Genomic DNA, 13,172 nt, shown 5'->3' on the forward strand with positions numbered 1-13,172 from the left:
CGGTCGACTCCGTGTAACAGAACTGGGATTTCAGATTCCGGGATTCCTCGGGATCTCACTGAACAACGCCACGGCTGTATCAATCGGCGCTCGCCCGGCTCGGCTATGCAAATCGGTAATCGTACGCGTGCCCGCACGCAATTCCGCGATTCTCCCTCTTCTTCCCCCCCTCCTCTCTCTCTCTCTCTCTCATTCCCACTCGCTCACGCCGTCGCCGGATGGTGCATTCGCAACGTTACGTTTTCAAGAGTTAGCCGTATCCTTTTTTTATGCGACGCTCAATGGCGCGATATAAAGCCGGCGTCGATGCATTCCTCCCAGATGTTTTCAAACTCCGCTCAAATCGATCGTAAACGATTCGCATGGCGGGATGCCACGAGTGTGATGGGGAAGGGAGAGAGAGAGAGAGAGAGAGAGAGAGGAGAGTTCACTGAGAAAACCGTAAACAGCAACGACTGTTTTAATCCCGCGTCTGTGTAATCAAGCGATCTCTCGGTAGAAATTTGCGATCGCGAAGACGTAAGAGTAAACGGTAAGCGGAAAGTTTACCGACGTAATAATTTGCGAGGTAAAGATTTTCTGTCCGGCATGTAGACCAAAGTTTCCGTCCATATTTCCTTGGCGGAGGAAAGTCGCGGGAAGGATGGAGAACTTTCTATATAAGGCACACCGCTCTCATACAGTATATATTTCTCCGGAGTAACAATTTCAAAGTGACATCTTCGCCGACTGAATAATTAAGATGATATCTGGGAGGCGAATTAAAAGATATCTCAGAGGACGAAGTCTGAAGACGAATTTATAAGGGGAGGCGTCCGTGCGCAGGGATCTCGCCGCGATCGTCATCCAAGTGATTTCCTCCGCGCCGGTGCGCGCTCGATTATCGAATTCGGCCATCGACGAAGAACAGAATAGAAACGCTTTGACTGGTGTATCTAATCAAGTTTTGAACAAGTTCGTCCCTCTGACCTTAATTTCGCCAAGAAGTTCCGCCAAATACCGAACTCGTGGCAAACGACCCTTTTGGAGATCACTGCGGTCAGCGGAGCCGGTATCGGCGAACGAGCGGACGCGGCCGACGCAAATGTCATCGGGAGAATTCGCCAACTTCGTGTACTTAACGGGGAGCTCGGCTACCGCAGGTGTGTGGTTCTTGTGAATGAAAATTAGGGCACGAAATATATATATATATATATATATATATATAAAGCGATCGATTAATTGGCCGCAGTGATATTTTGCAAAATATCCCCCGACCGAACGAAATCCGGACAGAGGGGCGGCGCGCGCGCGTGGGCGCGTTTCTAATTAATCGAGATGACACTCAAGACTGCATTAATCTTCAGCTCCGGCAACGCCGGTGAGAGTTTGTCGAAATAACATCCGATTAACTTAGCCGGGAGAATAATCTGCGACGGAGAAAGTAGTTCCCGCGCGCGGGAATAATTAAGATACACGACAGAACGCTGGTAATTATGGTAAGCCGACTTTGCCGCGCTAATTCGCGCGCGCGAAAAATTTAACACGCGCCACCGTCCGTTGATACGCTCTGTGTGCTCTGTCTCTCTCTCTCTCTCTCTCTCTCTAGCTCTCTCTCTCTCTCTCTCTCTAGCTCTCTCTCTCTTCTTATGGAATCCAATAAGCTCACTTCTCTCGCCGGGCGCTTTACGAGCCTGGGAGATCTAATGCGCGCAGTGCGGGGTGCAGCATGATTACGGAACAGCGCGAAGGTCGACTTTACGCGCCGAGATATCCGCTAAATAATGGACATATATAAAGAATAAAAGAGGGAAGAGCGAAGTTACGCTCCGTGCAAAGAAGGAGGCGTCGGTACACCGGCAACGCGGAATATATACGCGGGTATTTGATTTTCATCTAACCAGCGCGCGGCGAACAAGCTCGGCTTGAATGCGCCTTTCCGAACCGGAGAATAAAAAAAGGGGAAGGAGAAGAGGAGAAAAAAGGGAAGAAACAGGAAAGGAAGGAAGAAAAAGGGAGGGAGGGAGGGGGAGAGAGAGAGAGAGAGAGAGAGAGAGAGGGGGAGGGAGGGACCGGCGGGAAAGCGGGGCTCTGCGGGCGGAAAGAGTGCGAGAGAGGAGAGCGGAGAGACCGAGAAACGCGAGAGCAGCAGTTACGGATTAAGCACAACTAAACATCCCTTAAACAACTTGGTCATAAATTCGCCGGGAAGATTAAGACGCCCTGCGCCGCCCTCGGTACGACCCCTCCCCTTTTCGGTGTTATGCCCCCCCGAGGTTCGAGACGTTCGCAGCAACACGAGAGATGGAGAGAGAGAAAGAGAGAGAGAGAGAGAGAGAGCCCGCGGCTCTCGCAGCTTTCATCCCTCCGCCGCTTCTCCCCTTTCCTCCCGCTAGTCTTGCTGCTTTCCGCTCCCCGCGCTCCTCTCATTCGGCATGTGCATATTCTTCTCCTCGGCATTCCCGCTGCTACCAACCAACTCATCCTCCCCGAAGGCGCTCGTCGCCGAGCCAGCTAGCCTGAACTAACTACGTCTGATTATTGCGGCTAGAAGAGATAAATTCACTTAATTTCACCCCCAGGCTTAGCGATGTCCCCTGCGAGTAACGTCGTCGGCAGCGTTGTCGGGAAGCGAGGAAACAGCCGCGGGTTTGGGAAACGGCGAGACGTCTCGAGACTCGACTCGACTCGGTTCGTCTCTCTCTCTCTCTCTCTCTCTCTCTCTCTCTCTCTCTCTCTCTCTCTCTCTCTCTCTCTCTCTCGTCTCGCCGCGTCCCGGCTCCCCCGAGTTTCCCGACGACACGGCACAGCTCGGGTCCTGCTTACGTCCACGCTCGTTAATAACACCGTATCGAATGGAGGAGCGATCGATGAGGGGGGAAGCACCGTCTCTCTCCGCGGTCTCCGTCGTCGACGGAAACGACGCGATCCTCGCGTATACTTAATGCGACCGCGGGCGTTTGCGTGGTGAGACGTATGCGATGATAGCGTGCGAGCGCGAGCGCTAAATATACGAGATCGACGAGCTGAATGGCGCTCGCGACGCAACGCGGGTTCTCGAGTTCTCGCGTCTTTGCGCGATGTGTTTGACTTGGCGCGCCAACTAACTCGAGTGCGTGTGTGCGCCGTGTGTACACACATGTATACATGCGTTGTTGTATTTACGCATGTGTGTGTACGTAGGAGCGTGTCTATCTTTCGACTTATTGCCGGGCGGAATGGTACGAGCGTCGAAATCGACGCTCAATTAATTTTCCTTATCCCGCGCGTCCTTTCCGTCGTTACGTCGACATAAATAGAGTTCCTACTGAATTCAATAAAGGAGATCGCGACCAGCGATACTCGACGCGGCGATAGCGGCGAAGAACCTGGGAGCTCTCTTTCCCTCTCTCTCTCTCTCTCTCTCTCTCTCTCTCTCTCCCTCTCTCCCTCTCGCTCTCTCTCTCTCTCTCTCTCTCTCTTTCTCCTTCGCCCCGTCCGGCGTGTATCGATTTTCCTTCAAAGCGTATTAGAGGTATTCCGAATATACTTTCCGTGTCGATGAGTAGCCATCCGGGGTGATGGGCCGTTAAAAGCTGTTCTCGGTCAAGTGTGGTAAAGTGCTTGCACGGATCGATGGAAACGAACTCGCGCGACGGTTAAATGAATGCCGCGCCGGTGTCTCGTGGAAAATCTTGGAGGAAATTTTCTCCTCTCAAAAATTCATCGTCCTCTTCCGCGACCGCCCGTGTACGGTGTTTCGGAAGCAAACACGCTCGAGTTAAACGTCAGCCCCGACATAATGTTGACGCTGAGGCACCCGGTAAAAATAGCAGTTGTATTTTGTCTTTGGAACAAAGAGAAACGGATGAAGAGAGAGAAAGAGAGAGAGAGAGAGAGAGAGAGAGAGAGAGAGAGAGAGAGAGAGAGAGAACCCGTCAGCTCAATATCCGCCGAAATAGGCGGATCCAATCATCGTTAACGGCAACGCGACGAGAGACCAAGTAGTTACGCGCGAGCGAAGACCGCGAGCGAGAGCCTTTTTTCTCCGCTAAGCCAAAATGCATTTCGCTCCTCAGATGGATACGGGGAACGCCGAACAAAGTGTTCGTTCTCCGCGTTCCGTCTATCCGAAGCCAATGTTATTGCTCATCGGGACAACGGATCGTAAATTGAAAAATAATTCCAGCTCGTTTCTCAGTAACAATACCTATCCAGGTCGCTTGGAATTGCGTTACACAGCCCGACGGTACCCGACGAGGGCGGCGAGGGCGAGAGAGAAACAATAATCAAGAATCGATCGTCGAGAGGAATCGAGAAAGACGGCCGAGCGCGCGCGCGCGCGTTGCACTGCAGCGCGACGAATCCAACGAGAACTGTTCGTCGGGCGAACGGACAAGCCGTCTCTAGACAGGTCTCGCACCATCAGAATACGGATCTTGATACCTTCTGATCTGTCCGTAAGCTAAAAATTACCGATTCGCAGACGGGAGCCGACAAAAGAGAAAGACCGAGAGAGAGAGAGAGAGAGAGAGAGAGAGAGAGAGAGAGACGTCGGATCGTATAAACGTCTTACGATCGTTTTCCATGGAGAACTTTTCCTCCCGCGGAAAAGACCCTCTCTATACGCGGCTTAGCATGTTATCGTTCTTCGGATGCTACAACATTTTCCGTGATCTTCTTACCGTGGCCTCGGCGGATCGAAGAATAACTTGGCGCAGTGAGCGCGGACGGAAAGAATGACCGTCGTTCGCTCTTTCAAACATATGTCTTGAAAGTTACGAGGTGACCGCTCGGGCAAACTACCACGGCCATTTTAACATTAGCCCCCTTGAACTTACGTGCTTGCGGTGTTTGAGCCACGCTAATGGCTCCGAACGGGACGGAGGAAATTTTGCCGTGACCGCATGCATCTCAGTTTACACGCCGTAGAATGCTGTTAACATCGCGCTTTCAATAGAGACGCGTGTAACGAGCTCTCGGCGTATACGCATCGATTAATCGATGCGACGGCGGCGGCGGCGGCGGCGGCGGCGGCGACTCGATTTATTAAAGTGCTAACGAAGCTGAAATCGTGACCCGGCTGTAGATTAGTAGAATTTCAGACGGCCGCGGCGCGGCGGCTCTGCCTCGTCATCCGCGCGCTTTTTCCTTGTCGCTCGCGACGAGCGCGAGCGATAACAGCTACACGCGGACAATTTCTCTCGCAAAGTGACGCCTCTTACGTTAGCGACGGTTACAGGCTCCATCGCGCAACGCTATTAAAATTTGTCGACGATGTCTGCGACGATAACTATACACTTTAGCCAGTTTTAAGAGGAAACTTGCTTCTTAATCTCCGCGCGCGCGTATATATCACCGGCCGAAAGACACTTGAAAGTAAGTTTCATAAACTCATCGCCAAGTACATCAGCGTATCGCCCGTGTCTCGGATATGCCGCGCGGCAGCTCGGCGCGAGGAGAGTATTCACGCCATCGCCAGCGGAGCGCGTGTCTCTCGGAGACACTTTCCTGCGAGAGCCGCGGCTTTTCTCTTTTTCCTCTCCTCTCGCTTCCTCTCGCGCCATTCTTTACTGAAATTCGACGCAGCCGGGGCTACGGGGCCGAGGATTATCCTCATTATCGAGCCCTGTTCCACTCGAGCGAGGAGCGTGCTAGGAAAACGACGCGCGCTATCGGCGCGCTGCCGCGTCGCATTCTATTTCCTTCGTCGGTGCATCGAGTGATTCGATACGAGCGCATCCCATTAACGCCGCGAGAGGCGACAAATTCGGCCCGGCTAACGGAGAGTTACGTCGAGCCGCTGCGAGTTCGCGTTACGATTTCCGCCTTACTCCTCGTCGTTGTCGTCGTCGTCGTCGTCGTCGCAACCGGGAAACTCGACAAAGGCCCCGAGGAGGAGCGCGGGTGGAGGGCCCGTTTACACCGGAAAGGAAAACACGATGTGGGCGCGCGTACGCGAGCGCTTCGAGTCGTCTCGCGCGCAAAACCCCGGCTGTGCGCGGATCGAATCCACGAGAGCGGCGAGAGTACTCGCGACAGCTATCGCGGTAAGTACGGTCGCATCCGCGTCGCGCGGAGGTATTACCCGGTGATTTGTCGAGGCTCGCCTCGTCCTTTCTTTTTTTTCCTCCCTCCCTTCCTCTCTCTCTCTCTCTCTCTCTCTCTCTCTCTCTCTCTCTCTCTCTCTCTTCCGAGTAGCGCGAGGAGAAACTCGCGGCGCGTTTTCGCGAATGCACTTAATCCTGCCGTCCTCTCCGCGAGAACGTCGTCGTAGCTCGCCGCGTAAGTCTGATCGAACGATCCCGGTCCTGGTCTCGGGCCGAGGAGGATTCTCTCGAATTACTCGACGAAGGTGTCGATTCGTGTCGTTACATCCGGCCGAACGATCGTTCACGCATAAGCCGCGGGGATCAATTATCCACTTCACTTTGGCCCGTTACTTAAAATAATATCGCGGCGACCTGAGGGAACGCATGAATTTCGGCCGAAAATACAGGGACTTTATTGCGTTCGTGCAACCGCTTCCCCTCGGAGCAACGGGGAGGAGTTAACAATAAATTATTCCGACTTCGCTCCATTTCCTCGGAAAGTTTCCGCCGCTGTGACACATCCGTCATTGCGCTCCTTCGCAATGACGGATTCAATTATTCTTTCCTCGTCGTCTCATTTCTCCGTGGCCGCGCGGCGAATCTCCCTTTCCTCCTCCTCCTTCTCCTCCTCCCGCCTCTCACTCTCTCTCTCTCTCTCTCTCTCGCTCGCTCGCGCGAACGGAAACAAGCTAAGGGAGTAACAGCTTACCGACGTTAGAACAATGCCAACGACACGAATTCTCGTCGGGAAAGTGGCGTATATATGATGTAATGGCGGGAAGACGCGACACGTAGTTAAGTAAGTACGGTAAAAGGCGGCTCTGCAACGCTTCGACCGGCTCCCAAGTTACGTCGATATTTCTTCACTCGACGTTTATAATAACCGTCGCGTTAGCCACCGCCCGACCGGTTCTCTCTCTCTCTCTCTCTCTCTCTCTCTCTCTCTCTCTCTCCCTCCCTCTCTCTCTCTCTCTCGGGTATAGAGCCATACCGAAGGCGCCAGTTTATACACCGACAACACTTTTATGCTCGAACGCGGCGACGTCGACGTCGCCGAGAGCTCGGGTACTCGGCGAGGGTCTATCTAGGTGCGACAAAGTTTAACGACAAACGAGGTTCATTATACGCGCCGAGAAAACAAGCCCGTCGTATATACACGGTCGAAGAAAAATATAGCGACATCGATCGTGTTCTGTAACGACGTATATCTTGGCACCTAGACACTTGGTGGCTTTAGCGGCGAACGTATTCCCCCTTCAAAGTAAACGCGCGATACAGCCACTATCCACCCCAACATACACAACACGGGCTGTGGTTATGCCGATGCCGATGTCGATGCCGACGCTGATGCTGATGCCGGCGCGAGGGTGGAGCATCGATAGCGCGCGCGCGCGCGCGCGAACGTTCTATATCGGCGGCTGCCGATTTCTCGTCGACGCGCGAGCAGGAATCGATGTGTAAATTCCCTAAACGCGGCGCGGATACAAAGATACGCGCGAAGGGGTTAGAAAGTGATTAATTGATTTAATCACACCGAAACGTCGCGAAACGCTGATCAAAGAGAATTATGCAAAATATGGGCTGAACCGCGCGTCGCGCGCGTTGCAGGTAACGTAATATCGCGCAAGTACAGGGAAATCGAATTAGGCGCGCGACGTCGCGTTAGATCGCCCTCCACGTGTCGTACTTGGCGTAACTCGACTCAACAAAAAGTGCAAATCCCGTCGCGCTCTGCTGCCAGTGCCGTAGCTCGCGCAGCCTTTTCCCGCTGCAACGTTCCGACGATGCCGTTCTCGCATACCGATTCCGCCGGCGGAGAGCCTCGAAATCCCAGAATGGGGATGACGGCATGTCCGGAAATACGCGCGCGACCGCCGCGCCGGGATAGGCGACTGGGTAGGTGGGCTCGGGATCTATACATCTTTATCTCGGCCGCGATTGCATTGTTAGCATGGAGCGTATTGTTTGAACGTCATATCGGCGCGAGGCCTCGGGCGACCAATCAGGGTTTGCGGTAGCCGTGCCTTATCAAAGATTTCCGCCACCTAGCCGCAGGGCTTAAATCAACCTACCCTCCGACCTTTCTCCAGTTTGCGGAACTCTGTCGCGAGGAGCGGCGAACTAGCACTCGCAATAAGAGATCAGCCCCTAATTGCCAGACTCGGGGGAGAACTTGCGTAATGAGCGCGCGCGCGCGCGCGCCCGCGCGATATTGCCGCCCGCGATCTGCGAATGGCCGGATGGACGATCGATCGATCGATCGGTCTACCTGGCCATTTACTTCGCTACCTACATCTGTCCGTCCAGCTTTCTCCACCTGTCAGTGGCAGCGCGGCGAGAGAGCGAGAGAGAAACTTGCGCGAAAAAAGTTGCCGGGCATTTGCGCATACTGCGCGCTATCTCGCTACGGCGGCGCGTAATCATCGTCAGGTTTGAAGAGTGGCGAGACTCGCGACAATTTATACCAATTTAATTATCCCGCCCGGTACATGCACGCGCGCGCGCGCGCGCGTTACATTAATTAATATTCATCGATAATGGAATACTAGACAACACGTCCATCGCGCGGCCGAGCGCATAACCGTGTGCTCATCAAACAATAATAAGCAGCGGCAATTACTCGTTAATTGGATGACGCCGCGTTTTAATAATCATTTTGCAATATGGATCACGACGGGCCGGCGACGCGCGCTGCGAAAATCCTCCGGACGCTCGTCAATAATTTGCCTAAATGGCAAGCGGCAGGGAAGAAAAATGAGAAGGAGACACACACATCGCGCGATCCCGGGATGCTCAAGGAGCATCGTCGCACGCGCATTCCATTTCCATCCGCTTGATGGCCGCGCGAGAGTGGACCCGGTGACTTTAAACGCGCGAATCTCTCGCTACGTCGTCTTTAATGTCATATCCGGCGGTTGCCTCGTCAACGAACGTTCTGTAAATTGGTGACGTAATTACGGGTCTCCGCTTGCTCACGGGCTTACCTGTCCCGTGGAATTGCCCGTAATGGCCGATCGGACGTATCCCCGGTATATCGTTTCACCGGCAACGCGAGAGGATACGTATGCAGGGGCAACGCGTATACGTACGAGTACATTCGCCGTGTGCCAGCTGCAGCGTGCCGCTACAGCTGTCGAACATTCGCCGATGCACGCGCGTAACTGCACGGTACTCGAGATGCTGATGCACGCGTACAAGTGTACACACGCAGGCCGGGGCTGAGCTGAGCGGGGTAGCGAGAGAGTAGCGGAGAGAGTGAAAGAGCGTGAGCGAGCGGAAGAAGGAGAGAAAGCGAGCGGAGATGAGTTCGAATTTGGTCGACGCGCGCATTCGCACCTCGTTAATTTTTCGTCTCGTGTCGCTGCATTGTTTGCCCGCGGAAAGGGTGTTTATCGCCCGTAGCTCGAGACGAAAGAGAGTGAGAGAGAGGGAGGGGGAGAGACAGAGACAGAGAGAGAGAGAGAGAGAGAGAGAGAGAGAGAGAGAGAGAGAGAGAGAGAGAGAGAGGGGGAGATGAGAGAGAGAGAGAGAGAGAGGGAGATGAGAGAGCTATATCGCTCTTGTCGTTGCTGCGCGTCGCCTGTTCGCGCGGCTGCACAAGGACGGTGAACGAGCGTGTACGCGAGTTGACGCGACCCCGCCGGGGCTGCTGCATCCCCCTGTTTTAATGATTCTGATCTAACGAGCGGACGTCTAAGTCGCGCGAGTCTCGAGAAGAGAGGTAGAGAGAGAGAGAGAGAGAGAGAGAGATAGATAGATAGAGAGAGAGAGAGAGAGAGAGAGAGAGAGAGAGAGAGAGAGAGAGAGAGAGAGAGAGAAAAGTACAGCAGAAGAAGGCGAACAACAGTTCGTTAGAGAATCGGAAGGATAACGCGGATTAAAAAAGCTATGCGATACCTCGAAGCCTCTGTGTACGCTTCATCCGAATTGTTGGGAAATTCCCAATACTCTTTGAAGTCTAATTTTTTGATTGGACCACCGCACGTTACTGCGCGCAAGCTGTGAACCCTGTCTATCGCGTTTCGATCGGTAGGACAAAGGGAGAAGTGAGTAGAGCGCAACGTGAAGGAGCGATTAAGTTAGACGCAAGGATTAAATTATAAGTGACGATCCAAGGCGAAGGAAGGAGAAAGAAGGAGAGAAGTTGGGAAGGGGAAATTGTCGAGGCGTTCTCTGCAGGTAGACAAGCAAAGGAAAAAATTGTCTCCACTTGTTTCTTATTCTCGCGAGTATCCCTCGCTCCTTCACGACGTTCCGCGGAAGCTCGTTCTTTTGAACGTTGGAGACGGTGCTCGCGCCGTGCGATCGGTATCGAAACTCGAGGCGGGTAATGAAGTTTTCTTTGCCAGTAGGTCGATTGAAACGGCCGGGCTCTATATTTTCGTATTTCGTTCTCATCCGTGAGAGATAGAGCGTGAGAGGGAGGAGGGAGGGGGAGAAATGGAAAAAGAGAGAGAGAGAGAGAGAGAGAGAGAGAGAGAGAGAAAAGAAGAGCAGAGAAGGAGAGAAAGTCATTCGATCGCGGATCAGCGAGCAATCATACTTGAATAGACGCCAACACGAGGCCGGCATGCGTATGCGCGCGTATGAGCGCGGGGGTGCACGTTGATTTGAGATCATTGTCGGCCGCGTCCGGCCGACAATCGAGCCTCGACGAGTTTCGAATTTCGTATGCGATCACACGAATTTCCCTCTCGAGCGTACTGATGATAAACGCACGCGCGCGCGCGCCACAGGATCGAGTGGAAGAGGCCCGCGGTCTGGTCTCTCACCGTCCGTGGGTGAAAAAACGAGGAAACCAGCCGGAAGAAGAAACAAAAGGATCATCGTCATCGTCGCTCGTGACGACTACGTCAATGGAGGAATGCATTTCTGCGGGCGGATCTGCAGATTTGACTTTCAAATCCCTTCTCAGCGCTCCCGTCGTATCGAGCTCGACGGCCGATGATCGAAACCGATAATTCCAGCCCGAGAAGGAGTCCTTCGCGAGATATCTATCGGTAAGAAATGCTTCTTCAACGGTGCGCACGCGATGAGACCCGATGAGCTGCGACTTTCGCGTCGCAGGTCGTGTCACGCGGAAACCTGTGATTCGGAGATTCGTCGTAGCTTTCTAGGTCACGGACCTACTTAGGACACGGGAGACGGATAATCGGGGGATAAAAATTGGGATTTCACTGGGATGGCGAAATTATCGCCACGTCCAGTGCCGGCGGCAAATAACGGCGGAGCGAGCGGAGCGCGCGCGCATCAACTATACAATTTTTCTCGCATCCCTCATTGTGTGACGAGAAACGCGCTCCGTTGAGGAAAAAGAAAACAAAATCCCGGAGATTCTTTCCTATTTATATATACGTATATATATATATATATATATATATATATATATATATATCGGTTGCCCCCGTGTAATTCATCCGCACACATTTCCCACATTGTTGTTTTTTTTTTTTTCTACATTGGTATTTATTGAATATCTTTAAAAGCTAGTGCAACGCATTCAAAAAATACCGCAGATATATTTCATTTAGACACTACTACTGTGCCCGTAGTACAAACAACGTGCAACGTGAATCCATCAAACGCGCTATCGCCATAATTCAACCGTGTATTTCGACCGTATCTCTGAGTTATTTCACGTTTCGTGCGGCCCGTAATAAAAAAGAGAAAAAGAGAAAAAAATACAAGAGGGCGCACAAAAAACCAAAAGCAAACGGATAAATTGTAGCCGTTGTGAAACTGGTTACTGTATATATTTTAAAGCTCGCGAAGACCACGTACGTCGCGCGTTCTTCGTATTCCGCGCGCGTTGTTTGGCGAACAACCGCGCGAAACCGCGTTTCACGTTATATTATATAAATATTATGATACGTACGGTTAAAGAACCACCAGCACGCTCACACACACACACACACACACCGCCATTCTTTAACGATGCAACAACATCCAATTTGAAATTCGTCGCGCGCGATCCTCCGCTGAAACGTTTTCTTTCTCGTCGAAACGCAACGAACGAAACGAAAGCGGGAATATAAACAGCGGCTATTATTCGCCTCTCGATTATCGTCAATATCGCGGGATGAAGGGTGAGAGGGGGTGGGGCAAACGAGCGATACATTTCGAGAACGTTGTTGTAATTTCAAGCCTCCACCATAAGCGGCGAGCTTCAAGTGTATCGCAAATTAATCTTTCGTATCCGTCCGGCGAAACTAATGGAGCGGGATTAATTAAATACGGAAGACTGAAGAATTCGATAAATAACGTATTAAATGCGCCCCGATACCGCGTGCGAGTCTATATTTCGCCGTAACCGATAATCCATTACAAACGGTTGAATCGTGATGGTTAATTGAGCGGTGCTCTCGCTGCAAGAGCGAGGATTCGCGATGTGGGGGGGGGGGGGGGAGCCTATAAATGTCAGGAATAAAAGTCTCGCGCCCTCTCGCGAGAGAAGCACTACTTTTAACGTCATTCTACAATACGTGTCGTTAGTTGTGAGCCGTAAGAATTGGCGAGTCGCACAGTCGATTATTACAAAGATAATCAGTTATAATTGGTCAGTTTTCACGGCTTACAACTTACGACACGTGTTGCAGGATGACCTTTATGTATTATCTCCAAGAGGGAGAGTTCGCGCTGAAGAGAAAAATATTCCGTCCGTCATCGAACGTGTCGGAAACGACCTTGCGTTCTTAGCGCAGGAGACTCTTTTGTAGCTTTGTCCGGCGTCCGACATCACGGCGAGTCATTTCACGGCGTGCTGTAGCGCGCGAGCGCGTCGTCGTTATCACCGGCGACATTTGACATTGACGGAGAGATTTGGAATTTAGATCGGAAGGACTCACCATTGTTGATCGCTGCCAAAGCGACGGCGCCGAGCAACCATGCGACGACGCTGACGGCGGACATCTTCGTTTCCCTCGTCGCGGCCTCCTCCTCACATAATAATACGTGTCTTCCGTGCGTTAGAACGAGCTGCAAGCAAGGGAGGACGCATTACATTATAAACCGCTCTGTACATTATAAACCGCTGTCGCGAGATATTATAAGTTTACTCGCGCGTTTATCTTACAAAGGCCGCGCCGGAGCGCGGCGCTCCAGCTGGCGCCGGAGAGAGCAGCC

The 13,172-nt window shown here is 52.5% G+C and overlaps 1 long non-coding RNA gene across 1 annotated transcript in view; it reads right to left on the reverse strand.

The window, feature by feature from the left end:
• LOC112588122 (uncharacterized) overlaps nucleotides 1-13,172 on the reverse strand; it is a 99,213-nt gene that overhangs the window by 74,926 nt on the left and 11,115 nt on the right. The window contains exon 2 of the long non-coding RNA XR_003112572.1: nucleotides 12,896-13,025. This is a non-coding gene — a long non-coding RNA (uncharacterized LOC112588122). The remainder of the gene's footprint in view (nucleotides 1-12,895; nucleotides 13,026-13,172) is intronic.

Source organism: Harpegnathos saltator, unplaced genomic scaffold, assembly GCF_003227715.2.
Source record: "Harpegnathos saltator strain DR-91 unplaced genomic scaffold, Hsal_v8.6 scaffold16, whole genome shotgun sequence".
Classification (NCBI taxonomy): Eukaryota; Metazoa; Arthropoda; class Insecta; order Hymenoptera; family Formicidae; genus Harpegnathos; species Harpegnathos saltator.